This window comes from Schistocerca americana, chromosome 1 (genome assembly GCF_021461395.2).
Source record: "Schistocerca americana isolate TAMUIC-IGC-003095 chromosome 1, iqSchAmer2.1, whole genome shotgun sequence".
Taxonomy (NCBI): domain Eukaryota; kingdom Metazoa; phylum Arthropoda; class Insecta; order Orthoptera; family Acrididae; genus Schistocerca; species Schistocerca americana.
Window position 1 is genome coordinate 1103719771 of NC_060119.1, and position 14394 is coordinate 1103734164.

Genomic DNA, 14394 nt, shown 5'->3' on the forward strand with positions numbered 1-14394 from the left:
GTCAACAATTCTGTGCTAGACAGTAATTACTCCGACATCTACAACCAGCCCCACCACTCACGGTCGAGTGAATACCGTGTGCATAACGGACATTCACTGGCGTACTTAAGCACTTGTGGCTTCTCTCTGAGCTACCACATCAATGAGAATGCACATCTTGACGACGATCCTCACACCGTTCGAGCGTCCGTCGCTTCGCAGCCGCCCCCCCGGCGTCAAGTGAATTTCGCGATTCCCGCATTACGGGATGCCAATGGGCGCTGATGACCTCGCTGTTTAGCGCCCGTAAACCTCAAACACACACACACACGGGATGCCAATAATTCGGACTCGCAATCTTCGGCATGCTCCACTTCCATCCAAAGTAATAGGCGCACCTCCGCAGTGACTGCAGTGCCGAATCTGCCGAAATTACCAGACTTCAAACCTGCTCACCTGGAGTTCTGGTTTAACCTGGTTGAGCAAACATTCAATGTCTGTGCTTTGGACGACGACGCAGGCTTCACCTGCTTCATGAACCATCTTCACGACCGTGTCGATTTAATTTACTATCTGGTCAAAGCACCCCCCCCTAGCAGGGAAGTATGCTGTGGTGAAACAGACGATACTGGAGCGCGTCTCTAAAACCAGGAGAGAAAATGTGCGACAGCTCATCTACGAAGAGCGTCTCGGTGACAGGTCTCTGTCCCAGCTGTGGGGGTGCATCCGTTTTCTCGTCGATCAGCAAGTTATGCCTGATGACATGCTCACAGAAATCTGGACTGAAAAGTTGCCTTTGCCTGTCCAGACTGCAATCTCTGCGTATGAAGATAGGCCAGTAAATGAACGTTTACGCGCCGCTGACAGAGCATACTCCACCAGGCAACGTGAGCTCCATGCACTGCATTCTGGAAATGACTGCATTAAGACGCTTTCTGACGCCACACCCTTGTCTGGTGCTGCTAATAACAAGTTTGTTAAACTAGCTGCCCTGCCTGCACCTTCAACTCCCCACAACGACAGTGCATCGGCCTCTGTGGAAGACTCTGGGGCACATACTCTGTCACCTAGCAACTACCCACAGGAGCACAGGCCTGCCCAACTTTACTGTTTCTTCCACGCGAGATTCGGGGAGCAAGCCAGTCACCGTGTTCTTACGCAAACTCCAACCGCAGGTAGGCTATGGTGCCACCTCCTGCGATGTAAACAACGGGCACCATCCCACGTTGCACTCCATTTCGGACAATAACAGTAAGTGTGGTCGAGTCTATGTTCGCGATTTATGATCAGGTGTATGTTTTCTGGTAGACACTGGCGCAGACATCTCTTTGCTGCCAGTTCGCCTAGCAACCAATAAAGTGCAACCACACAAAACAGTACTTCGTGCAGTGAACTTGTCTACCCTACAGTGTTCGGGTTCCACTTTGTATACAGTGAAACTTTCGCCTGAGTGCAAGCTGGAGTGGACGTTTCTAGTGTCAACAATTGAAGAACCTATTCTCAGAATTGATTTCCTCAAGCACTATCAGTTGTCACTAGATTTTGTGCTCAATACTGTGTTTTACCCCCTCCTTAACAAGCATATTCCTTTCGCTTCGCCGAGTGACAGTTCTGCTAACACCAAACATGTGGCTTGTGGAGTGCGCCAAGTCTTCAAAGTTGCAGATGGAACGTATGGAAATGCTGCTGCATCTCCGCGACATACACCACGAGTTGGCCTCCACACAACAACGCCTCACGGCACTACAAGCAGATGACGCGTCAGCTACAGACAAGGTCAGTCCATGCCAATCAGGTGTTCCCGTGCCCGCGCACGTTAACGACAATGTTGTGAACTCTGTAAACTGTGTCAGCACCCTTTTTTGTAAAGATAGGGTATGCCCGAGTGCTCATGCTCCTTGTGTTCCGAATGGACAATTAACTTGCCAAGCTCGTGGCAATGAACTACGGCCATCTGCTGTTCGGCCACGCCCACTCGGGCCTACAGCGCTCGTAGCGGCATGGCCCGCTACCAAGAACCAGTGTACCAACCTCGCCCATGTTAACACATGTGTGGCCTTTACGCAACCTACGAGCGGGTGGCACACCTGTACTTCCGTGCCCTCAGCGCCACAGCTTGGCCCGTCCGCCACTGCCTGCTCCGCTTCACGGACATCTGACTGTCGTGCTGTGCCACGTATTGCAGTAGTCACTAATGGCACAGTTCATCAGTTACGTCTAACCAATGGGCCGCCCATATTGCAACACCCACACTGCCTCAAGCCAGAATTTATGAAAATTGCAAAAGAACAGTTGGACGATCTGTTACAAAAGGAAATAATTGAACTATCTTCCGGTTGCTGGGCTAGTCCTATCCTATTTGACCAAAAGAAAGACAGTACTTGGCGTATGGTCGGAGACTATAGGCGTTTAAATGCCCGCACCATCACTGATAAATATCCGGTCCCACACATCGCAGACTTCAATCATGCGCTCGAAGGTGCAAAGTACTTCTCTGTTTTGGACTGTAAGCACGCATTTCATCAGATTCCTATGTCTCGGGAGGATATTGAAAAGACTGCCATAACCACTCCCTTCGGGCTGTTCCAATACAAATTTATGCCGTTTGGGTTGAAAAACGCCCCCCAAACGTGGCAGCGTTTCATCAGTCAAACTTTATCCCATCTAGACTTTTGTTTTGTATACATGAACGACATATTGGTTTTTGCTTCTACTTTGGAACAGAGTGAGGAGCATGTTCAAGTCGTGACAGATATTTTAGCAGCCGCTGGTATTGAACTGAACAATAAAAAGACTCAATTGCGCCAGTCATCCGTCACATTCCCAAGTTATGTTGTGTCATCGGACGGTCTGACACCACCACAGGACAAGATCAAGCCTGTTCTTGACATGCTACGCCCTCAGACCTATAGGGAATTACGCAGGTTCATCAGAACAGTTAATTATTACTGGAAACATTTGCCAGCTGCTTCTGCGGTGCAGGCTCCTCTCACAGATGCTCTCGCTGGCCCACAAACTTCTGGCACCCGCCAGGTACCACAGACACCAGGTATGGACAAGACATTTAATGAACTCAAACAGCTGTTGGCCTCCGCTGTCACTATTGCTCACCCACGGGCGGATGCCACAATGTTTATCACTACTGACGCTAGTGACAATGCTATCGGCGCAGTACTGAGTCAGACATACAACGATGTTACGACCCCCCTGCAGTTTTTCTCAAAAAAGCTAAACAACGCGCAGAATAAATACTCAGCATTCGACAGAGAATTACTTGCAGTTTACGAGGCCATAAGACACTTCAGAACTGATGTTGAGGGACGCGATTTCTATGTGCTCACTGATCACAAGCTGTTGGTTCCTGCCATAAAAAATCCTGCGGCTGATCCGCCCCCACGACGCTTTTGTCACATCGATTACATCTTGCAATTTACAAATGACATTCACTACATCCAAAGAGCGGACAATGTGGTCGCTGATTTTCTCTCGCGTGTTGGTGCTGTCACAACCTTAATTGACTTAACGGACCTACCTCGGTTGCAATCGGCAGACCCCGATACCATGCAGTTAATTTCAGACCACAGCTCCTCTCTCCAACCGGTACGCTCTACTTTCCCTGGCATATCTGACTTAGTGTGGTGTGACGAATCGACTGGTACATTGCGGCCATTCATTCCTAAGCCCCTTCAACGCCAGGTCTTTGACAAACTACACACATTAGCACACCCCGGTGTCAAAGCTTCCACCCGTCTGGTAGCTGAACGGTTTGTCTGGAGAGACATGCGCCATGACTGTCAGTCTTGGGCAAGGGCATGCATGGTGTGTCAACAGAACAAAGTTTCCAGGCACACTTCTCCACCCCTTGGCTGTTTTGCCCAACCACCAGGCCGGTTTCACCATGTTCATGTCGACCTCGTAGGCCCTTTGCCCCCCTCCGAAGGTTTCCATTACTTGTTTACAGCTATTGACAGGATGACTCAGTGGGCTGAGGCTGTGCCTATTCCGAACATTACCTCTGAGACAGTAAGTCGAGCATTCTTAGATTCGTGGATCTCTAGATTTGGCTCACCTGTTTACCTCACCACTGACCAGGGGCGACAATTCGAGTCTTCAGTTTTCTCTGACTTATGTAAAATGTGTGGTATTGTCAAAATTCTGCATACCACCCCCAAAGCAATGGGCTTGTCGACCAATGGCATCGCACCTTAAAGTCTGCCCTGCATTGCCATGACTCACTATGGACAGAGGCACTGCCCTCCGTGCTTCTTGGCCTTCGTGCGACTTTCAAGGAAGACGTCAAGGGTTCCGTAGCCGAGTTTGTGTATGGCCAACCTCTGGTTTTGCCTGGAGAATTAGTCACTCCGACCCCACTTCCACGGCCCTCTGAATTCCCTTCACTTCTCGAGCAGGTGCGCTTGCACTGCAGCAAAATTCAGCCGCCACCTCCGGCTGCTCATACACCTCCACGCGTGTACGTACCACGCACGCTAGACTCTTGTGAGTACGTGTTTCTCAGAGACAACTCAGTCAAAGCCCCGCTTCAGTCGCACTACACAGTTCCTTACAAGGTCGTCAAACGCTCTGAAAATAACATGGATCTCCTCATAAAAGACTCTGTAACCACGGTCTCACTCAACCGAGTGAAACCAGCTTTCATTGAGCCTCAGGTGAACCTACCTGATTCTGCCCCTATTTCTCCCACTCCTGCTTCGAGCGGCCATCCATCTTTCCACACCATGCATTTGGGTATTGATTCTCCACAGCGTGCTTCTCTGCCGAGCACTGCTCCTTCGCCACGTTCATCTAATTCGAGTGGCCAATCTTTTCGGGGCTTCACTCCTCACAGCCCTCGCAGTCAAACTGCTGACCACTCGGATTCTACCATTGTGTTACCATCTTCATGTGACAGCTCTTTGTCACACTGTTCAATCCACGCTGGCTCCTCGTTGCCTTCGGTCACGCTCCCTCGTCTGTCAGCTGATCACCCGAGCTTGTCTCCTGCGCAGTCCAGTGCACCTGCCACCCCCCCCTTAGCAGATGCTTCCCCCTGCCATGGCTTTCCCACACCTCCCTGCCTCCCTACCATTGCTTGTACAGGTGCCTTCCAAGAATTCACAATACATGTGCACCCTGATGACATACATAAATTATCTGTTGTCGTAGATGGTGATACGGTGTTTGTGGTACTCGCGTGTGACAAAATTGAGGAAGTGCAGAATCTCATGTGGTGCGCCGCTTTAAATTGAGCAGAAGTGCTGCGTGTGGCAATTTGCGTGCCTTTGTTAGGCCTTCTGGCAAGGTGATTCTCCGCCTGATGAAGTGCTACACCTCCATTCCAGGACGGGACGTCGTCTTCAGCCGCCGGTGTCGCTTGCTGACTTCACCGTCGACGTACCGTGTTTCACCCCCCGGTCTCCTATCAGTCAACCGCTTCCGCCTGATGCAGAAGAACTGTGCGTTACCTTCCTAACTTCTCCCCCCCCCCCCCATTCACAGGGACATACTCCATACTGTGCGGGGGGGGGGGGGGGGGGGGGGCTATGTGGCGTAGAGTGCCATAAATATCGATATTTGTTCTGTGCGTAAGTGTGCTATCTTTGAGGAGAGGGCTTTGAGCAGGATGTTGGACGCTAACAGCAGTTAGCCTCCGGACTTGTATCTGTGTAGAAGCTAAGTGTGAATAAATCTGTATCTGGGAGAATTCTAGTTGTTTACCTACAACCATTCCATATTCCCTCAATAGTTTATATTCAAGTTATTTACACAATCATGCAGCACAACACTCAGAAGAACTTTAATCATAAAATGTAATGTATTGTGCATAAATAGACAGAAAACCCTGTAGCTTTGCAATTACACAATTGCTGAAAATCACTGGAAGTAGTCACATCCATGAAATATCTGCAAGTATATGTACAGAATGACTTACAGTGGAATGAGCACAAAAAACAAATCATTGGAAAGTCATATATGATAGAATGAGTAAAGAAATTAGCCGCACTGACTAAGAATTATTTAATGGGGGTCCTCTATGTGCTCAACTGATACAATGTCTACATGACATTATGAATGAGAAGACTGTTCCAAAACTGTTTATATTTTTTACAAGTATTTTATAGTGAAGATGATTATATAACTAAATAAAGTGACACACTCATAAAACCAGAGAGTGACAGAGTTTAGGAGCACAGAGCGGGGGGATAAAAAGGCAGTTGCCTAAATAAAGAAATTCTGCCAGTGTGAAAAAGAAAGGTTTGTTCACTGAGGTTATGCCCAGGAGGGTAGAAAGAAGTGGGGGAATGTTCAGGAAGGATGATCCATATGGCCCATGTGGTGGAAAAGGCACTCAGGTCTCTTCATTTATACTGTAAAGCATTGACAGCAATTGGGTACTTTGTGTCTAGAAGAGTGATAGTTCTTCTGTGTCCATTCATGCATTCAGGCAGTTTAGTGCCATCGCTCTGTACAAAAAACTTTGTATTGGACATACATTTTTGTCAGTCAATACGGTATGCATGGCTTCACATGTTGTTCTGCATTTGACGTGTTGGACTATTAAGGGGGGAGTGGAGGCTGAAATGAGTGGTAGGCACAGGATAATAGAGCAGGTTTTACTTGTACATTACTTAAATTATTTCCTTTAAGTTGTACTATAGAGGCTACATATTAAGATTTAAGGGTAAGCTACTGACTGGTTTCCCATATCAAGTATACACTCTGTGCATAATGTAATCTTATGAGCCCCAATAAAAGTAAGTTAATTAATCAGTTGAGTAGCTATATATTGTTAAGTTACTTTAAATGGAAAGTTGTGAGTTAAAGTAGAAATTACAATTGGAGGATAAACTGTACCACAATCTGAATCTGACATCGGATTTTGTTTCATGTGTTACAGAATACAAACAGGGCTATTTTTTTCTTTTTTTTAAAGAAATTATCAGAATAAACATGTGGAATGAAGAAATGTCCACACCTCAAAATTCTAAGCAGATCTTACACTTACTAATATTTCTCGTCTTATCTGGTTGACATCTAGAGAGAACATTACACTTACGTTATTAACATCTTTCAGAATGTGTAGGACAAAATTTAAACTGAAACAATGAAATTGTTATACATGCAAATTTATGTAATTTTATAAACATTTTCCTATATAGTCAGTCACACAGATTCATTAGTCAATATTCTTCTTATTGATTTGAGAAAGTAGCTGCAGCTAGACGACATTTTACGAAAGTAAAACAGTTGCGGACAAAGCACTGGAAAACAATGTATAAAATTAAATTTTATTATCACACTTGAGATTATTTCAAATAATCTATTTTGCTAACAGAATGGAAGAATACTGTAGATGCTGTAAAGAACTTTGTTGAAAAAATGAGTACCTCACTAGACAAGAATAACAAAGTAACAGAAATCTTTTGTGACATGATAATGGCCTGTCACTAGGTAAACCGTACCTTGCTAATCTACATGCTACATTAGGTATCAGATTACAAGTTGTATCCTACTTGAAGCATAAAATAAAGAGGGAAAAAAGTAATTATTTCTTCAATAGCAGTAAACTGTTCTTAACAATAAAGTACATGATTTTCCCATCAATATACACTCTTCATAAGTTCTGTTTGCCAAAATACATGTGCATTCATTGAACATTGTGAAGCAGAAAAAAATTCCCTGAGTGCACTAACACACATGGGCCAACTTCTGCAGGAGGAATTAGGACCAGAATACCAGGTCACAAATTTTTTCAAACCAAGTGCTAGTCTGGATCAGGTGACAGAGGATTTAGGTTCACTCTGTAAAGGATTTACCAGGGAAGACACCGTGGTTATTGTGGGAGGGCCAGGGAACAGCATCGACAGAGATCCTGGGTACAGTATAGAGTGTGACCTGGTAAAGATTGCGTCAGCATCGAGACACACCAATGTTGAATTTGTATCTGTCCTGAGACGCCATGACCGGCCTCATTTGAACTCTTCTGTTGGGAGAGTTAATTTGGAGTTGGAACGGCTGCTTGGGTCGGGTGCGGGGACCCATATTGGTGTGGTTCCTGTTGATTATCTCAGTAGGTGGGACTATACCAGGCACGGCCTACATCTCAACAGGAAAGGGAAGGGGAAACTGGCTGGGGTAATAGCAGGAAATTTAAGGGGGGGAGGCACTGCCATGAATGGTAAAATACCAGTGGTTACAGGTGTTGGAGCAGCACCTTTTTTAGGATAGGTAAGACAGAAAGATGTCAAGTTCTACGAGAGGTCAGGATTGAAACAAATCTTCAGTTTAGGAAAGAAATTAAACAGCACAATTCTAGCACATTGGATCACCAATCACAGCTATCAATTATAAATTTTCACCAATCACCAGAAATTTTATCTCCACCATGTTGTATCTCAGTCCTAGGTAATTGCATTGATGAATTAAAGTCACCCAACCCAATTGACATAATCTGCCTCTCTGAACACCATGTGACCACTGGTATAGGAACTAGGCCTAAGCACAATGAGAAACTCAGACAGGAGAGTACTGCAAATGTTAGAATAAGGAAAGGTTCTCATAAAAGTATAATTAAAAATAATGTAAGTATATTTCATCAAAATATTGGGAGTTTAAAGAATAAAGTAGATGAGCTTCTGGTTTGTTTAGAAGATTTAGAAGCTGAGAATGAAATAGATATACTATGCCTGTCTGAGCATCACATTGTTACTGATATGGATAAGGTAAATGTAAGTGGTTATAAGCTCTCTGCACATGTAATGAGAGAAAATATGGAGAAAGGAGGAGTTGCCATATATGTCAAAAATTATCATTGTGCAAAAAGTATAGAAACAAAAAAGTTTTGTGTAGAGAAACATATAGAAGCATGTGCCTGTGAGCTTAAATTAAATAAAGGCTCATTTATAATTGTAACTGTATATAGGTCCCCATCAGGAAATTTTCATCTATTTCTGAAAAATTTGGACTCCTTGTTGTGCTATCTGTCAGACAGGGGGAAGCAAATTATTATTTGTGGGGACTTCAATGTAGATTCTCTGAAAGAGGGTAATAGGAAAAATGACCTTGAAGTATTACTCGGTTCTTTCAATTTGACACCCATTATTGATTTTCCTACTCGGGTGGTAAAGGATAGCAGCTCGCTGATAGATAACTTCTTTATAGACCAAGATAAGTTTAACCAGATAAATGCTCAGCCTGCTGAGAATGGTCTTTCTGATCATGGTGCACAGCTAGTTACAATATATGACATAGCTCCATTCAGCAATACTAAACAGTCCTCCAAAGTAGTACGTTCAGTCAACGATTTAACAATTGCAAATTTCAGGGAAAGCCTACAGCAGTTAGACTGGGATGAGGTGTACCGTGAACCTGATGCCAATTTAAAATATAATTTATTTCGTGACATTTTTGTAAATGCATTTGAAAACTGCTTCCCCAAGAAAATAGTTAAATATGCTCGTAAGAAACCTTGTAACAAACCATGGCTTACTAAGGGTATAAAAATATCTTGTAACCGGAAAAGGGAAATGTATCTGACAGCAAGAAAGAGTAGTGACCCAGAAACTATCAAAAATTATAAAAACTACTGTGTTATATTAAGAAAAGTTATTAAAAAATCCAGGAGTATGTGTATCATGTCTGAAATCAGCAACTCTGATAATAAAATTAAAACAATTTGGAATATTATTAAAAGAGAAACAGGTCAACCAAGAGCAGCGGAAGACAGTATTACCATAAAATTGAATGAAAACTTTACGAACAAAAAGTCAGAAGTTGAAAATATTTTTAATAATCATTTTCTAAATGTTGTGGATATAGTAGGATCCAGGTGTTCATTAGAAGATGCTAGGCTGTTAATGGAAGAGGCCATACCTATGCAATTTGATACAATTGAAATCTCACCCACTTCTCCCTCTGAAATTAGGAAAATAATAAACTTGCTTAAAAGCAAAAACTCACATGGAATTGATGGCATTTCCAGCAAAATACTAAAAGCTTGTTCTCAACAGATAAGTAAGATTCTCAGCCACCTGTGTAATAGCTCTCTGGAACAGGGCATTTTCCCTGATAGACTGAAATATGCTATTGTTATACCTTTGCATAAAAAGGGGGATAGATCTGATGTCAACAATTACCGTCCAATCTCCCTTCTAACAGCTTTATCCAAAATTTTTGAGAAAGTAATGTATTCAAGAGTAGCTTCACATATCTGTAAAAATGAAGTACTAACAAAATGTCAGTTTGGTTTCCAGAAAGGTTTTTCAACAGAAAATGCCATATATGCTTTCACCAGTCAAATTTTGAATGATCTGAATAACCGAACACCACCCATTGGGATTTTTTGTGATCTCTCAAAGGCTTTTGATTGTGTAAATCATGAAATTCTGCTAGACAAGCTCAAGTATTGTGGCATGAGTGGGACAGTGCACAAATGGTTTAATTCGTACCTAACTGGAAGAGTGCAGAAAGTTGAAATAAGTAGTTCTCGTAACATGCAAAGATCAGCACATTCCTCAAACTGGGGAACTATCAAGAATGGGGTTCCACAAGGGTCAGTCTTGGGTCCTTTGTTGTTCTTATTATATATTAATGACTTGCCATTCTATATTCATGAAGAGGCAAAGTTAGTTCTCTTTGCTGATGATACAAGTATAGTAATCACACCTGAGAAACAAGAATTAACTGATGAAATTGTCAATACTGTCTTTCAGAAAATTACTAAGTGGTTCCTTGTAAACGGACTCTCACTGAATTTTGATAAGACACAGTACATACAGTTCCGTACAGTGAATGGTATGACGCCATTAATAAATATAGACCTTAATCAGAAGCATATAGCTAAGGTAGAATATTCCAAATTTTTAGGTATGTCCATTGATGAGAGATTAAATTGGAAGAAACACATTGATGATCTGCTGAAACGTTTGAGCTCAGCTACTTATGCAATAAGGGTCATTGCAAATTTTGGTGATAAACATCTTAGTAAATTAGCTTACTACGCCTATTTTCACTCATTGCTTTCATATGGCATCATATTTTGGGGTAATTCATCACTGAGGAATAAAGTATTTATTGCACAAAAGTGTGTAATCAGAATAATAGCTGGAGTCCACCCAAGATCATCCTGCAGACATTTATTTAAGGATCTAGGGATATTCACAGTAGCTTCTCAGTATATATACTCACTTATGAAATTTGTTATTAACAACCAAACCCAATTCAAGAGTAATAGCAGTGTGCATAACTACAATACTAGGAAAAAGGACGATCTTCACTATTCAAGATTAAACCTAACTTTGGCGCAGAAAGGGGTGAATTATACTGGCACCAAAGTCTTTGGTCACTTACCAAATAGTATCAAAAGTCTGACAGATAACCAACAAGTATTTAAGAAGAAATTAAAAGAATTTCTGAATGACAACTCCTTCTACTCCATAGAGGAATTTTTAGATATAAATTAAGAAAAAAAAAGAAAAAAAACAAAAATATTAAAAAAAATTTAAAAAATAAAAAAATAAAGAAAACAAAAAAAACACAAAAAAATAAAGTTGCTATATTAACTTAAGTATGTTGTTAAATTAACCTAATTATGTCATGTATTGGAAAATTCGACTCGTTCCACATCATTACGAAATATCGTATTCATGATCCATGGAACTAGTATTAATCTAATCTAATCTAATCTAATCTAACTTAAAACATAGTTCCAGCTATATGGTTTGACCCTCAACATTTTGAAGTGCTTTTTGTACTATTCAGGATCCAACAGTCAAAATGCCAGGAAATAAAAATAAGCTTCAGAAATAGGAAGATAATGAAAGTGAATCCTTCAGATTTGTAGGACTAAATCCAGATAAGAATTTAAACTGGAATGTGCATCATGTGTACTTAAGTTGTGCAGCGTTACATTTGCATTGCAAATATTATCCTAAGCCACTGACATGGACACTTAAAGACTGAATACCAGAGATATTTTGAATCAGTAGTGAGATATGACATTGTTTTTTGAGGAAGTTCTAGCAAAAAGTTTTGCATCACCTCCGTTCTGAGAGTTCCAGAAGCTGTCAGAAAATTGGAATAGAGATCAACATAAACATCATTTCTGCCCTTTTTATTGTTTGTGAAAACCACACATTGCAAGTTGTACTACCATACAGTGAGACCTTCATAGGTGGTGGTCCAGATTGCTATACACACCAGTACCTCTAATACCCAGTAGCATGCCTCTTGCATTGATGCATGCCTGTATTTGTCACGGCATAATATCCACAAGTTCATCAAAGCACTGTTGGCCTAGATTGTCCCACTCCTCAAAGGTGATTCAGTGTAGATACCTCAGAGAGGTTGGTGGGTCACGTTGTCCACAAACAGCCATTTCCAATCGATCCCAGGCATGTTTGATAGGGTTCATGTCTGGAGAACATGCTGGTGACTCTAGTCGAGCGATGTCGTCATTTTGAAGGAAGTCGTTCACAAGATGTGCACTATGGGGCAAAAAAGTGTCATCCATGAAGACGAATGCCTCGCCAATATGCTGCCGATATGGTTGCACTATCGATTGGAGGATGGTATTCATGTATCATACAGTCATTATGGCACCTTCCATGACCACCAGTGGCATAGGCTGGCCCCACATAATGCCACCCCAAAACAGCAGGGAACATCCACATTCTGCAGTGACTGAACAGTGTGTCTAAGGCGTTCAGCCTGACCAGGTAGCCTCCAAACACATCTCCAATGATTGTGTGGTTGAAGGCATATGCAACAGTCACTGGTGAAGAGAACGTGATGGCAATCCTGAGCGGTCCATTCAGCATGGTTTTGGGCCCATCTGTACCCCACTGCATGGTGTTGTGGTTGCAAATATGGACCTCAACATGGGCTTTGGGATTGAAGTTGCACATCATGCAGCCTATTGTACATGTTTGAATATAACACAACATCCAGTGGCTGCATGAACAGCATTACTCAACATGGTGGCATTGCTGTCAGGGTTCCTCCGAGCCATAATCCATAGATAGTAGCCATCCACTGCAGCAGTAGCCTTGAGCAGTGTGAGCGAGGCATGTCATTGACAGTTCCTGTGTGTCTGTAGCTCCTCCATGTCTGAACAATGTCACTTTGGTTCACTCCAAGACACCTGGACACTTCCCTCATTGAGAGCCCTTCCTGGCACAAAGTAACAATGCGGACACGATCGAACCACGGTATTGACCGTCTAGGCATGGTTGAACTACAGACAACATGAGCCATGTACCTCCTTCCTGGTGGAATGACTGGAACTGATCAGCTGTCAGACCCCCCTCTGTCTAACAGGTGCCGCTCATGCATGGTTGTTTACATCTTTGGGTGGGTTTAATCAAATCTCTGAACAGTCAAAGGGACTGTGTCTGTGATACTATATCCACAGTCAACATCTATCTTCAGGAGTTCTGGGAACAAGGGTGATGCAAAACCTTTTTTTTTTATGTGTGTATCTTGTATACTTAAGCTCCAGAACAAAATGATCAGAAACAGGTTTGCTGAAAATGTTGTTTATTATTTGAAACCTCAAACTTTCATCAGTCCCCTCGCTCTAAACACATATATGTTACCATTTTTTTCTTTTTACTTAGTAACCCAAAATAATTCATGGAAAATCATTTTGTTCATTGATATATCACAAGAAATAAAGATAATTTTACACTATCTGTTAATCAATTAAAATTATGTGCTCAGATTATGCAATGTATGGGTATGAAAATCTTTGACATGCTAAAAGATAAGATGTTTCTGAATATGAAGTCATGTGTATTGAAAAATAAGCTAACTGATAATCTAGAAAAGGGATGTTCCCACTCAATGGAAGAACTGATAATTTAATTGGGATGTCACTGATTATTATCATTAATATTCTGTTACTATAAGTTTGTATTCTCACTGTCATGCTGATGGAACAAAGTCTCTGAAACACATTGTAAATCAGAAAACTTTAAATTTAGTGACTGATTATGTTGCATCTTATACATATCTTAGGCAGTCACAGAAACAGCTTACCAAATATTTGTAGATAAACTGGACTGTAGAAAGAAAGTTGCAAAAACAAAGAGATCTATATCACACAGTATTAAACCTGATTGAACAGTGTGATTTAAATTGGACAAGAACATATTTTACAAAAATAAGTAACTGAATAGTTTTAAAAGATAGGCATGTTATTAACAGAAAATTCAGAAAGTAACATGAAGCTGCACTCTCAAAGAGAACTCTTCATTATGAGCTGTTTAAGTGATATGCTCCATAGAGCATATGGAATTACCTGTAGGTATCAAGTATGCAGAGCCATTTTTCTCCCCCTGCATATGAAATGTTGACAGTATTTACAAAACAGTTTGCAATTTCATAAGCTATGGAACGAACCTATTTTACTTATCAGTT

General features: G+C 42.0%; 1 protein-coding gene across 1 annotated transcript in view; it reads right to left on the minus strand.

Moving 5' to 3' along the window:
* LOC124550657 (retinal dehydrogenase 2-like) overlaps positions 1–14394 on the minus strand; it is an 82084-nt gene that overhangs the window by 47127 nt on the left and 20563 nt on the right. The gene's annotated exons all lie outside the window — the stretch shown is intronic.